This window comes from Boleophthalmus pectinirostris, unplaced genomic scaffold (genome assembly GCF_026225935.1).
Source record: "Boleophthalmus pectinirostris isolate CB_2022bp ecotype Guang Dong unplaced genomic scaffold, ASM2622593v1 HiC_scaffold_1, whole genome shotgun sequence".
In the NCBI taxonomy this organism is placed as follows: Eukaryota; Metazoa; Chordata; class Actinopteri; order Gobiiformes; family Gobiidae; genus Boleophthalmus; species Boleophthalmus pectinirostris.
The window spans coordinates 33,426,158-33,439,682 of NW_026570970.1; the positions used below are offsets into that span (position 1 = coordinate 33,426,158).

Genomic DNA, 13,525 nt, shown 5'->3' on the forward strand with positions numbered 1-13,525 from the left:
GTACTGCATTCTCAATACATAGAATGAGAATACTTTAAAATTGAGTCACATTTGTATTATAGTGTAAAAACACAACATAGGATTAAAAACAGCTTCATGTTTGTCTCACTGTTTGCTCTGTATTTTATGTCACTACATGGAGAAGAAAAAAAATCAGACTTGTCCTCAGCACAGCAGTGGTGTTTTCTATTTTTTCAGTGGTTCTGTGCAGGGACATAACTGTAGTGTGAACAATTTGGGTAACTGTACAGAATACAGTTACCCAGATTGTGTATTTGGAACACGAACTTTCAGTACATGTATTCAGTTACTTCCCAACACTGTATGTAGCTGTTATTTGTCAAGCACTAGTGACAGCAGAACAGCTTTGTAAACAAACAAAACATACAGAAATTCAAACATAATGAGACTTTCAGATGTGTTTTTCAGTATGGGTGTCGATAGCCGATAGTAGTGTCAGATCAGTGCACTTTAAAGTCAAAAGACCTACTGTAATTTTTCTGACTATTGAGTGCACCTGAATATAAGCAAAAAAATGTGTACATATATAGGTGGCACTTGTCCACGTTGGTGTCCAGGTTGTAACTTGAGATATTTAGATGATGATAAGATGATACATAGAAAGTTTTTTTTGTTTCTTAAATTAAATACCGGTACATGCTTTTTCCGAACAGTGCCTGTAACAAGGCAGTAAAACTACAAGATTATCAGACTACGTTACTTGGTGCTGTCCTGCAGAAAGAGCCGCTGTCCTGTCTGTATCATGTCAGTGTCTTGTAGGATTTCAACAGATTTCAGACTCTCTCGGGGGCGAGGCTAGTTGTATCGATCAGGTATGAGTGGATGTCCGACTACTGAAATTTGAGACATTTCTTCTCACCTGCATTTAACGCATTCGGGTTATTAAGACGTATCAGGGGTTCAAGCAGGGTTCAAAGTGTGTGAAAAAAGTAGTGGCTTATAGTCTGGAAATTACAATATATATGGAATAATAATATGAAAATGTTTTAAAAGAATAAAAAAGTGAACATGTTTGCCAATAAATCTCTATCTAAAAGCCTTCAGTCGCCATATTTCAACCTTTCTTCCCTTAAGAATGTACTCAGCATCAAAAACCTCAACATAAAAATACGACTAGTAAAATAATGGTTGGTGTACCTCTCTTTGGAAAATACAAAAGTGGTATCTGTGTATTGCTGTAGCCACAATATGGACTTCAAATAGATGCTGTCTGTGCATACAAAAGATCAGCTCCATTCAGATGTACGTTCTATTGTCCCGTCTCTCTTTAAACTTACATACACCCAAACAACTGGAGCACGCTAAAGCACCCAGGCTCCAGACAGGTGGTCCTTATCCATACATCTACTACGAGAGGCAAAAACATCCGGGGAGAACTGAAATATGAGATGTTATCAGTAGGGGGCAGAGGAGAGGGAGGGAGGCGAGGGAGGAGGGGCAAGTCTGCAAAAATAGTAAAAAACACGAAACGAACAAAAAAAAGAGGAGATGGAGAGATGAGACAGAAGAATAGACTGAAAAGTACCAGACTATAGAAGGCGTCTGGGTTATCTGAAGAGAGGGTGAGATTACAAGATTTTTACTTTTGTTCGTGCAAAGATGGTTTTGTTATTTCACTGTTTTTCTGGGTTGTCACGATAGCAACATTTCCACAACTGCACATCAAAATACAACTAAAGTACAAGTCATTCAAAGTGCCCAAATTATACATTCGTGACCACTGAATTGCCCGATGGAACCAGATTCTTATGTGAGATCACTATAAAGTTTATTTTGAAATATAAAAACAGAAATCCATTTTGTGATTGTTATTTTTGCCTTACTGCTGGTCAATTTAGAAGTGATGACATTATCGACCAAAGAGAAGTACCAGCAGCATTGGGCATTTATAATAAAAAAACTGGATAAGGCATTACCCCTCTGTCCTGGCTCGAGACCAACTAGTGGCCGCTCCAGGTACTGCAGCTCCCGGGAGCTTTGGCCCTCGAAGAATTCTCCCACAGAGCGCAATGCCATGTTCGGCGGATTTTGTAGGATTCTTTTCTATTTTCACAACATAAACTTCACCTGCATTGCATACACCACACCTAGTATGAAAATGGTGTGAGTGTGTGGAGACGTCATAGACTAACGAGAGAGAGAGTGAGAAAGGAAGAGAAAGGATGGTAGAGGAGAAAGAGGGGAAGACGGAGTGGGAAGAGAGAGAGAAAGGGATAGACAGAGAGAGAGGGGGATAGAAAAGATCGAGAAGAGAGAGAAAAAAAGGGACAAGAGAGAGGTAGAGAAGAGAGGGAAAGAGAATGGTGAAAGAGGAGGAGAGAGGAGAGAGAGAATGAGGGGAGAGATGGTGAAATAGACAGAGAAAGAAAGAAGGAAGAAGAACAGTTGAGAGAGAGAGGAGAGAGTGTGAGGAAGGAAGAGAGGCTCCTTGTCGAAGACTGATCTCATCACATCTCAGAAACTAAGTAGGGTTGGGTCTGGTAGTGCTTGGGCGGGAGACCGCTGGGAATACCAGGTGCCACAAAGGGGCGCCAGTGGCAGAAACTGTTGTCGTGTCCTTAGGCAAGACACTTCACCCGCATTGCCTAGTATGAAAATGGCGTGAGTGTGTGTGTTACTTACTGTGTTACCACTACCAGGTATGGAGTGAATGAATAATGCGTGAAACTGTAAAGCAACTTTGAGCGTCTGGAAATATAAGATTAATGCATTATTATTCTATAAATTGTACCACAATGACTACTGGGGATGTAATGATATGGTTTTCCCACAATTCGATATGTATCTTGATACACGGGTCACAATATCGATTCGATTTCGATATGTTTTAAGACGCCAAAAAAACCAAAACAATCTCATGTCATTTTTTCTGCTAATGAGTATAACATAATAACACTATGATGTTAACATTACATACAATACATTACAGTAGAACTACTGTACAGCTGGAGTTTATATTTGAAGTGTTTAGTTCATTTGGTTCAATGATTAACAGCTCAGAATTTTTATTCAGTGAAAATGAGAGAGCAGAGCTTTCTCAAGCTATTTTATATTTTATAATATACCAGTCTACTCTCAATATGGACTGAAAGGGAAGCTACACTATCAGACTTTTCCTTCTTAGATAATGATTTCCTGATTTCTTTTCCTCCTGAGTCTGTCTCTCCTCTCACTGTGTGCACAGGCCTGTGCCAGCACCGCTCAGTCTCCTCCAGCAGCAATAGTACGTAGCTCCTCCCACACTGCCCTGCTACAGTCTGTGACACACAGCGCACTACCATCCTCACACTATGTTATATTACATACAAATGTCTCAACAGATCGTTTTCTGACTAAAACTTATGAGATTGAGTCAGAGAAAAGATTGCGTATATCACGAGTCACGTTGATGGTGTGTATACCAGTGATTTGATTAAAGCCGATGTAAAGCCAAAGCGATTCTAAAGTATTTAAAAGTGAATATCTTTGCCATTCCTGGGTCTATCAATGTCAAATAAAAAGTGACAGAAAGACAAAATCCTCCTCTGTTAGAATATTTCAGCTGTAAGTCCATATGGAGCTGTTCTCTCGTTGCTTCTGAGGAGGACACAGCACATAGGGACACGTGCATATATCAACACATGTATCGAATCGTGAGACCAATATCAAACAATTTGCCTTTATATCGAATATCGTTGCATCCCTAGTGACTATAGAGCTGTTGAATTCTACATGTATCACCCGCTTTCACCGCCACCAGTACACACCCACTGCTCTGTATTTACTTTGTTCTCCAATTTTATTTTCAACTGGCACACATCGTAGAAAACACATTACACCTATTTTATCGCCATTACATTGGCTCCTCATTCATTAAATGTTATTGTTTTTAAAGCACTTCATGAACTGATCCCAACATACCTCATTGTTCCTATACTCCTCCGCTCGCTCTGAGGTCTGAGGGTCAGCTCCAACTTGTCGTCCAAAAAACGAGACTCAAACGAGACAGGGGTGACCGAGACTTTTCTGTGGTTGGCCCCAAACTTTGAAACACTCTCCCCCCTTGCATTAAGAATGCTCCGTTAGTTGATTCTTTTAAAAACACACTTTCACTCAGTGGCTTTTAACATGGCATGAGAACTGTGTGGTCCTCTGACTGTTTTTTTATTGATTTTATTTGCAATTTTTTTTGTATTTTTATGTTTTTTATTGACTTGCTTATTTATTTATTTTATGCTTTATTCAATTTAATGTGTTAATTGATACTGTGCGTATTTTGTGCAGCACTCTGGAGACTTTGCGTTGGTAAAAAGTACTATACAAATGAAGTGGGATTGGATTTTTTCTGTGGTACACGTAGGATTCGGCGGAGTCATTTCAGTACTCATGAAAAAAAAAATTTAATCCACTACTTCCTATACTCTTTGTTGTGATGACGTTTACACCAACTCCCCGCGTCCTCGAGCACAATAAGTATTCTTTAAAGCTCACAAGTCTATACAAAACTCATTTCCAGCAGTACCTCTCTTGACTCCGAGACATGCACGCACTCAAATAAACCAACGTCTCCCCGGGATAAAGGAAGAGGGCACTTAAAGTCACTCCATGGAACATTCTGAACCACTACACAGGCTGCCAATGCGGATAAGTGCCCCTCTGCTTCAGACTGAGACAAACAGCAGCCAAATGACAAGCTGCAAGTTTAGCCTCAAATCAGGCGAAACCCAACCAGAACACGCCCGAAAATTATGCCCTCGAGATGGTAAAGAGAGCAGACCGCTGAGGGGAATGCGGGATAGAGTACACAACAGGCTAGAGTAGGATAGAGAGGGAGGGAGGAGAAAGAGAGGAAAGAGAGAAACAAAATTATGCACATGGAGAGGGTAAAGAGACCAGACTGCTGAGGGTGTGTGGTATACAAGAAACTGTAGAGAGTAACATAGAGACAGAGAGAGAGGGAAGAGAGAGAAAGAGGCAGGAGAAAGAGAGGAGACGGAGAGAGAAGAAGAGAGAAGGAGAGAGAGAAAGCAATAGAGAGCGAGAGAAAGAAAGAGAACAAGAGTGAGTGCAGAGAGACAATGAGCGAGAGAGAGAACATGAGAGAGGAAAGAGTGAGAGAGAAAGAGAGAGAGAGGGGGTGATAGAGGGAGAGAGAGAGAAAGAAGGAAAGGGAGAGAAAGAGGCAAGAGAGAGAGGGAGGGAGAAAGAGAAGGAAAGAGAAGGAGAAAGAGGGGGAGAAAGAGAACAAGACAGAGTGAGAGCAGAGAGACAATGAGCAAAAGAAAAAGTAAGAGAACAAGGGGGGGGAAAGAGGCAGGAGAGGTGGATGAAAAAAGAGAGGAGGAGATGAAGAGAGACGGAGAGAGAAGGAGAGAGAGAGAAAGAAAGAGAATGACAGTGAGAGCAGAGAGAGACAATGAATGAGAGAGAGTAAGGGAACAAGAGAAAGGGAAGAGAGAGGGAGAAAGAAAGAGAGAGAGAAAAGGAAAGGGAGAGAAAAGACGAGGGAGAGGGGAGAGAATTAGAGTAAGAGACAATGAGCAAGAGAGAGAGAGAAAGAGAACAAGAGAGGGAAGAGTGTGAGAGAGAGAAAGGGAGAAAAGATAGAAGGAGAGACAGAAACAGAGAGAAAGAGAATGAGAGCAGAGAGACAATGAGTTAGAGAGAGTTAAAAGAACAAGAGAGGGAAGAGTGAGATAGAGAGAGAGGAAGAGGGAGAGAGAAGGGAAGAGAGAAAAGAGAGAAGGAGAAAGAGTGAGCGAAAGAAAAAGCAAAAGCGAGAGAGAGGAAAGAGAAAGAAAGTGAGAGTAGAGAGACAATAAAAGAACGAGAGAGGGAAGAGTGTGTGAGACAGAAGGAATCGGAGAGAAAAGAGGCAAGAGAGAGGGAGGGAGAAGAGAAAGAGAAGGAGAAAGAGGGGGAGAGAGAGAAAGCATGAGTGAAAGAGAACAAGAGAGAGTGAGAGCAGAGAGACAATGAGCAAGAGAGAGAGTAAGAGAAGAAGAGAGAGGGAAGAGAGAGAAAGCAAGAGACGGAAAGGGAGAGAAAGCGGCAAGAAAGAAGTAGGGAGAAAGAGAAGAGAAGGAAAGGAGAAAGTAGGAGAGAGAAAAAGCATGAGAGAAAGAGAAGAAGAGATTTTGATTTCATTTTTAACAGACCTTTATTGTGTCTGTCAAAAAACATTTACACTAAATTGCATCCACACCTCGTGCTATTTACATAAAAATATTGACATTACATACACATACTATTTACACTATTTACACCATTTACAATATTTACAAAAACAGGGGTCCAAAACAGAGGCCAACACCCCCCCAAAGCCCCAGCGCTCCTCAAATCCTTCCTCATCGTTGTTCATGGAGAAGAGGCCAAACTCCAGCCTGAGTCTGACCTGCACCATCCTGACAAACAGACGAAGAAGAGAGAGTGAGAGCAGAGAGACAATGAGCAAGAGAAAGAGATTCTTTGATTTTTAACAGAACTTTTGTGTTTGTCAAAAAACATTTGCACCAAATTTCATCTACACCTCGTGCTACTTACATAAAAGTGAATCAAGCATTTACATGACATATTAGGGGTGGAACAGTACAAATATCATGGTTTGGTGCGTACCTCGGTTTTGAGGTCACGGTTCAGTTCAATTTTCGGTACAGCAGGAGTCTCCAACCTGGAGCTCGGGAGCTATCAGTAGCTCTCCACCGCCTTCCCAGTAGCTCGCCAAGGGATTTCTGAATTATATGTATTATGCTGAATAACTCAAAATGTACTCATTACATGACTGTTACCACTGGTGATTAACTCTGTGCACTAATAAATGGACAACGGTTTATGTTGTCAAGGCATATAAGTGTACCCCATCTAAGGCTCGCCGTCTTTCTTATATACATCTCTTGCAATCCATAAAATTAGTAGCTCTCTGGCATTTTCATTTTGTAAAAGTAGCTCACCAGAGGAAAAAGGCTGGAGACAACTGCAGTACAGTATGGGAACAAAATGCAAAACCATTTACTTGTTGCTTATTTGTGTTTTTATTAAACCAACAATTTGTTTTAACATTATACAAACGGGAAAATAAAATAAATGCAAAGTGCTGCTTGGTAATACTAATAAGTTAAATAAAATATTCTCAAATAAGCAACAAATGTATAAAATATCATAAAAAAAAATTCCTTGTAAACAGTAAACAAAACTTTTCAAAAAGTAAAGTGCAGCATTAACAGTTCCAGCATGAACTTTTACTTTTTTTTTCAAGCTTCATATTTTGGACAGAAAAAACAATAAGTGCAGATCTGCTGCAGTTACAACGTGCCTAGAGGTGGAACATACACTTCTGCTAGGTACAGAGGTGCAGGTGTGGTAGGGGATGGGGATGGGGGGGCCCGTGTCGGCGAAAAGTGAAAGTGAGGACTGGGGCAGGACGACCGCAGTTTTGCAAGGATTCGAGTGGTTCAGAGGGACATAGCCGCTAGGGATGGGCATGATTAATTGATTAATCGATAATTGATCATTAAGAATTTCATCTATTACGTTAATTTTAATCGACAAACCGAATGTAGGTTGCTGTACATAGCGTGACCAAACAGGGGTCCGTACATGTGTCTCTCTGCACTCAGAAGGAGCGAGACACAAACAGTCAGTCAGTCTGCAACGTACCGAAGCACAAATGCGTATTTAACGATGATTTGTACAAGAAATTCCACGCTTTCCGTTGCGTTCGGGACAAGTGGGAGTCCATGTGCACAGTGAACAAAGCAGGAAAATATGTTTCGGTGTCCAGTGGGAAAAAGTTTTGCCAGGCGAGAGTCGCGCCAATGTCGATGACGAGTCCCCACCTCCCTCCCCCCGTACGGTGTCCTGGTTTTGACAAACGCAAATATGGTCACACTAACCTGTATTCCACTGAATCATGTCTTTTAATCCGACAGAAATTGACAGCATCAGCGACACAAGAGCTGTATTTTTATCTTCGCTTAGTTTATGCAAATTAGCGATGCGGTTTTAAGTTTTGTTTCTGTGAGAGTTGAACAAAACTGAATTAAACACATTATAATGTCAAACGGATTGATGTGGCTCTAGAGTCGTTACGGTTTATATGTCGTAAAGTTGAATTTATTTATGCAGATTAGTAGTGCAGATAGTAATAATAATGATGATCATTTTAATATAAAACGTTAATGATTAATCGATAATTGATCGTTAATTCTTATGACGATCGATTAAGAAAATTTCATCGAATGCCCATCTCTAATAGCCGCTCTAACTATAAAGCGCTGTGGGAAATACTGCCCCAATCACTAATATTCCCTCGTGAATATTAAAGAGCCGAGCCTCCGTATAGCTGTACATGTAGTAGTGGAATGTAAACACACACAAATTGCTTGAATTCACTCGTGCACAGCCGCACACCGAACAGAACATCCCGTACCGAAACAGTTCAGCACAAATACACGTACAGTTACACCCCTATTACATACACAGATTAGTTCTACTAATTGCAAAATAGAGGGAGAGAGAGAAGAGGTCTGGGGAGAGGGGGGGACACAGACCAGGATACAGGAGTAAGAGGGAGAGAGAGAGAGAGAGGAGTGAGAGTGTTGTTGCGAAGAGTGAGTGTGAGAAAGTGAGGAGAGATGAAGAGGGAGGTAAAGATAGAAGATAGGAGATGAGAGAGGGGGGGTGAGGGAGTCGGGACGAGAGTTTGAGAAGGGATGTAAAAAGAGCAAATGAAGCTGGTGGTATAATGGGCATGCGACATTAGGCCTGTAACAATAATCAATAAATCGATTAATCGTACGATAACTTTTAACGAGCTCGATAACTTTTCCAGCCACCGATAAATTCTATTTGCAACTTGTTTGTTTTCCTCGCTCTCTCTCTCACTCTTTCTCGCTCTCAAAGAGACTGAATGTTAGAAGCTTCTATCACTCTGACTCCTCTCGTTTAAAAAGGGTAATGACGCTTGAACCAAGGTGCGCTGAGTTTATCAACAGAGCGGATGAGCGCGTAGTCTGCGTGCTTTCTGCCGCTGTCAGAGTGACAAAACTGTTCATGGTTGTTCACCGCCAAAACAAGTCACGATGCCGAATCAACACTGGTGAGTGGGACACGTCTCAACAGTCACATGTGTCAAATGCAGCGAGTGTGCAAACGACGAGAAGAAATGTCTCAAACCCCAACAGCCGACATAAACCCAAACCTGAGCGACAGAACTAGCCTAGCGCCCGGGAGAGCCTGAAATCCTAAAACCAAACCGACACGACACCAGACAGGACAGAGGCTCCCTCATAGCGAAACAGGATCCTGTGTTGACGAGGCTCACAGCAACAGCCACAGAGAGACGAGACACAATATACCAATGTAAGTCACTAACTAAAATCACTTTTAAGGACAATTTTGTTACAGAGACTTAATAATCCATTTTATTTATTGCTTTGGTTGGATTTGGTTCAACAGTGGTTTATTCAAGTGCATTTTTGTGAACAAGTCCTCGCTGTGAGCCAGACACATTAGGCTAGTCCTATGTTAAGTCTGTTTTATTTAGGCTTATTGTTTTTGTTTGTCTTACACTTCCTGTGTTAAATGTTCTTTAGAAAGTAAGGTTTATTGATCATTGAGAGGATGTATTTGCATTTTTATTCCATGGTCATTATATTAGTTGAAATTGGTCTCAAAATGTCAATATTATCGTTTATCGCAATAAATTCTTGGTCAATTAATCGTCCAGCAAAATTTGTTATCGTTACAGGCCTATGTGACATTCACAACGGGGAAAGAAAAGGAGAAACAGAGAGAGAAAGTGGAAGACAGAAATGGACGAAGAGGTGCCATGGAGGGACACTCAATCAGGCAAAACGAAAACAGAACACACCCGAAAATGATGCGCTCTGTGACCAGGAGAGAAGGAGAGAGATTTACGGAGGAAGGGGGAAGAGAGGTAAAAGGATGAGTGGCAGGCTAAAGGAGGGGAAGAGAGGGAGAATTTGAGAGAGGGGGAAGAGTGAGTAAAAGAGGAGAGACAGATAAAGAGAGAGAAAATGTGGGAGAGAGAGAGGAGTGTGGGACATACACGGAGACTTGATAGACTAACATAAAAGAGAAAGAGAGAGAGACTGAGAGAGGAGAGAGGAGAAGACAAAGGGGGAAGAGAGAGAGAAAGAAGGGGTGGTGGCGAGAAGAGGTGAGAGATGGAGAAATAGATAGAGAGTGAAAGAGGGAAGAAGAACAGAGAGAGAGAGAGAGATTGGGAAAGAGAGAGAGAGTGAGAAAGGAAGAGAGAAGATGGTAGAGGACAGAGAGGGGAAAACAGAGGGGAAAGAGAGAGAGAAAAGGAGAGAGACGGGGAGGGAGGAGAGGAGGAGAGAAGGAAAATGGGGGAGAGACAAGAGAAGAGAAAGAGAGTGTGAGAGAGAGGGAGAAATAGACAAGAGAGAAAGAGGGAGGAAAAACATAGCAGAGAGAAAGGGAGAGAGGGAGAGAGAGAATGGAAAAGAGAGGATGCTAGAGAAGAGAGAGGGGAAGACGGAGGGGGAAGAGAGAGAGAAAGGAAGCGAGAGGGAAAGGGGTGGTGGCAAGAAGAGGTGAGAGATGGAAATGAAAATGAATGAAATAGATAGAGAGAGAGAAAGACTGAAGAAGAACAGAGGGGAGAAAGGAGAGCGATTGGGACAGGGAAAGAAAGGGGGAGACAGAAAGGAAGAGAGAAAAGAAGATGCTAGAGGACAGAGAGGGTAAAACGGCGGAGGAAGAGAGCGAATGGGAGAGAAATGGAGAGAGAAGAGAGGGAAAATGGGGGAGAGAAAAGAGAGTGTAAGGGGAGAGGAGGTGAGAGAGAGAGAGAACATAGCAGAGAGGAAAAGGGAGCGAACGGAAGAGAGAGGATGCAAGAGAAGAGAGAGGGGAAGACGGAGGGGGGAAGAGAGAGAAAAAGGAAGCGAGAGAGAAAGAGAGAAAGAGGGAAGAAGAACAGAGGAGGAGGGGATTGGGAAAGGGAGAGAGGATGAAAAAGAGAGAGAAAGGATGAGAGAAGGTTCTACAGGACAGAAAGGGTAAAACAGATGGGAAAGAGAGAGAGACAGGGAGAGAGATGAAGAAGTGAGAAGGAAAATGGGGCAGAGAGAAAGAGAGAGTGAGGGGGAATGGAGGTGAGAGAGGGAGAAATAGACGAGAGAGAAAGAGGGAGGAAAAACATAGGAGAGAGAGAAAGGGAGAGAGATGGAGAAGGAGTGAGAGATGAGCAACGAGAGAGAGGGGGAGAGGAGAGAAGAGAGAGAGGGAAGGAGAAGGGCAAAAGCAGGAGAGAGACATGGGAGGAGAGAGGAGAAGAGAAAGAAGAGATGAGAGAGACTGAGGTGAGAGGAGGTGAGAGAGGGAGAAATAGACAGAGAGGAAGAACAGAGGAGAGAGAGAGACGAGAGAGTTTGGGAAAGGGAGAGAGAGGAGGAGAAGAGAGAGAGAGAGAGAGTGGTGACGAGAGATGGGGAGAGAGGAGAGAAGGAAAGAAGGAAAATGGGGAGGAGAGAAGAGAAAAGAGAGCGTGATTTGAGAGGAAGTGAGAGAGGGAGAAACAGACAAGAGAGAAAGAGGGAGAAAAAACAGCAGTGAGAGAAAGGAAGGGAGATGGAGGAGGAGTGACAGAAAGGCGACGAGAGAGGGGTCGAGGAGAGGAAGAGAGGAGGAAAAGAGGGGGAGAAAGAAGAGGTGAGAGAGAATGAGGGGAGAGGAGGTGAGAGAGAGGGAAAAGTAGACAGAGAGGAAGATCAGAGGAGAGAGAGGAGAGAGATTGGGAAAGGGAGAGAGAAGATGCTAGAGGACAGAGACGGTAAAATAGAGGGGGAAGAGAGAGAGGAGAGAGAGATGGAGAAAAAGAAGGGGGACAAGAGATGGGGAGAGAGAACAGAAGGAAAATGAGGAGAGAAAAGAGAATGAGGGGAGAGGAGGTGAGAGACGGAGAAGTAGACAGAGAAGAACAGATGAGAGAGAGAAGAGAGATTGGGAAAGGAAGAGAGAAGATGCTAGAGGAACGAGAGGGTAAGATGGAGAACAGAGAGACAAGAGAGAAAGAGAGAGAGACGGAGAGAGAGAGTAAGGAGAGAAGGAAAGAAGGAAAATGGGGAGGAGAGAAGAGGAAAGAGGAGGTGAGAGGGAGAAATAGACAAGAGAGAGAAAGAGGGAGGAAAAACATAGCAGAGAGAAAAGGAGAGAGGTGGAGAAGGAGGAGTAAAAGAGAAGGATGAAAGAGGAGGAGAGAGACATGAGGGGAGAGAGGAGACGGAGGAGAGGAGGAAAGAGGGGGAGAAAGAAGAGGTGAGAGAGAACGAAGGGAGAGGCAGCGAGAGAGGGAGAAATAGACAGAGAGAGAAAGAGAGGGAAATGGAAAAGGAGTGAAAGAAAAGCGACGAGAGAGAGGGAAAGAGAAGGGCAAAAGAGGAGCGGAGAGACATGAGAGGAGGACAGGGGTAAAGAGAGGGAGAAAGAATGAGGGGAGACGAGGTGAGAAAGGGTGAAGTAGACAGAGAGAGAGAGAGAAAGAGAGGAATAAACGTAGAGGGGCCACGGAGGGACAGCCGGGTTAAACTTGAAATCAGCGGGAGCAGAGCAGCACACGCCCGGCTGCCGTGGCCTCTCCGGCGGTTACGGGGCCAGACCGCGGTGTGTAACGTGAGCCACAGACCGGCCTCGGGAAAAGCACAAGTTTGTCATGAAAAGGACATTAAAACTCGGCTCCAAACAACACGGAGGTGAACTGAAACTGACCCAAGAGAGACACGACAACAGCAGACCACAGAGGGAGAAAGAGAGAGCGAGAGGGAGTAACTGAGGCACGTTTGACTGCTTTGGTGGTAAGGCTCTTTTTAATCGCGCAATCTGCTTCCACACACCGCAATGACAAGTCCAGGGGCAAACATAGTCCCAAACATTCACAACCAACTGAGATTTTTTTAAAATGTCCTCCTATATTACGCAAAATCGACTGTGAGCTTAAAGGGATCATATGACGCTATTTTCTGGTCTGGTTTTTTCATCACAAACAGACCTGGAGTTGTGTTTTGTTTTATTTACACATGTTTAACGCACAAACCCTGCATACAAACACCTTCACTAGAATCATTTGCATGATTTCAACCCTGGAATTGCAGATCTCTACTAAACTAAAGGTAAAAGGAGCTGTTAACTTGAAAACTACCACTTCAAACTCAAAATTTTGAGCTTTGGAGATGTAGACAGACTAATAATGCAGGATTACTCAAACATGTGAATGAAACAAAACAAAACTCCAAGTATATTTCTGATGAGGAAACTACATTATAAAAAAGGGGGAGTGACTTATCACGGGGACTCAGAGTAGGAAAGCACCTTGAAAACCGTTATGAGTACGAGTATAATTTTTTCTGTACTTGCCGAAACTGTGTACTGATACAGATACTTTAACCCTCATGAACATACACTGAATGCAGCACCTGCCAGGTCCATCAGGCTGACCACGCCTACAGGAAGTAACAACAGCTGATATACGACACGTCAC

At 43.0% G+C, this 13,525-nt stretch overlaps 1 protein-coding gene across 1 annotated transcript in view; it reads right to left on the reverse strand.

Annotated features, from left to right (window-relative positions):
- plekhm3 (pleckstrin homology domain containing, family M, member 3) overlaps nucleotides 1-13,525 on the reverse strand; it is a 74,910-nt gene that overhangs the window by 34,524 nt on the left and 26,861 nt on the right.